Source organism: Meleagris gallopavo, chromosome 12 (genome assembly GCF_905368555.1).
Source record: "Meleagris gallopavo chromosome 12, MGAL_WU_HG_1.1, whole genome shotgun sequence".
In the NCBI taxonomy this organism is placed as follows: domain Eukaryota; kingdom Metazoa; phylum Chordata; class Aves; order Galliformes; family Phasianidae; genus Meleagris; species Meleagris gallopavo.
In genome coordinates, this window is record NC_139415.1 from 9,785,255 (window position 1) to 9,786,935 (window position 1,681).

The window sequence follows — 1,681 nt, forward strand, 5'->3', positions numbered from 1 at the left end:
CCACAGAGGAGATAAGCAACTTTAATAAGCAAGTAGAGGCACATTGGTTTTCAGTTTCTAACACCTAATTCCTGGTTCCACTCCAGAAAAAACGGATGCAACCCACGGAGGAACCCACAGTGCAGCAGTGGATGTGGCCTGAAGGAGGCTGCAGCCCATCGAGAGCCCATGTGAGATTAGTTCAGGAAGGATTGCATCCCACAGGAGAGACCTCATGCTACAGCAGGGGCAAGAGTGGGGAAGAACGAGTAGCAAAGACAAAGTGTTACGGGCTTATCACCGCCCCTGTTCCTCTGTGCCATTCAGGAAGAAGGAGGTTAGAAGGGGTGGACGGTGTTTTTGCCTTGATTCTAGTTCTCGCTTCTATAGTCTGCTATTAATAGACAACAGATCGCATCAATCTCCCTTACGCTGAGTCTGTTTTGCCTATTATAGTAATAGGTGAGTGATCTCCCTGTCCTTATCTCAACCCACAAACCCTTTTTCTGTCATATATTTCACTCTACCATTCTGTTACAGAGGAGTACTTAGCTGTGATCAGTGTCAAATCAATCACTACACTGTTGCACCCGTACCCAGTTAATTCACTCTTCTTCCCCTTTTCCTTCTCAGTTTTGCTTCACATACAAAAGATTCAGGAGCAACAGAATAAAGATTCTGGTCTTAGTTTTGTTTCAGTTTGTGGCATTTATAGAGTGAGACTTTGTTATACAGTGTTCTAAATGTCACATTCTCTGGATGTTTTTGCACTGGTGAAGTGAAAATTGGTGGAGTGAAAAAGTCCTTAAGTCAGTATTTTGACTGCCAAATTAATACAACTTTGAACTCAAGCTATCTCAACTCGAAACAGTATTATTCTAGTCACCAGTAGCTGTGATTTGTGTTATAAAATAGAGTTCTGCACATTTGCTTTCTATGACCTGTCATAAAATTCACCTTTGATGAAAACATCAAAGCCACCTTATGCAGGTCTTCCTGTCCCCTTGGCATACCACAGAAGTAGCTATTTTTGCTTCAGTTTGCTCAGTGAACTCACGTCAAGCATTTTACACTATAGGAAGTTAGGTAAGACCTAAGAATAGAAACTATGCAGGCATTTTCTATCCCAAACTTAGAGTTTCTATCCATCTGACCTTGCACTGGTATAAAACCGTAGCAAGAACTTCTGTTAGGGACCTTTTTTTTTTTTTTTTTTTTTTTTAATCATGTTGTTCTCAAGGAATGAAGTATATTTTGTGCCTATTAGCTGAGGAAAAGAGTAAAGCTGATTATGGACTGCTCTAAATGTGGCTCTTCACATCGTATTCTCTAAGAAAGCTTATGTCCTCAATTTTTTTTTTTTTTAGTCCAGATGACTCCTTTTGTTTTCCAGAGGACAGAGCTCTTACTCTACTGTCCCATTTAACATGAAGATAACTTTTTCTTAATAGTCAAATATTTTCTTCCACTAATTGGTAAAAAATTGTCTACCTGATGGAACTATATTGGTAGGCTAGAAGACAGAGAATATCTCCTGGCACTGGCAGGGACATTACTTATCTTAAATGTACAACTTTCTCTGGCTATTACCTGGACTTTCAGTCTAATTTCCCAGATCCTTCCCTTTTCTTCAGTTACTTACTAAATCAGTTTCTTCAACAGGAAGTCCAAGAAACTTCTGTGAACTCGGAATATACGAGTA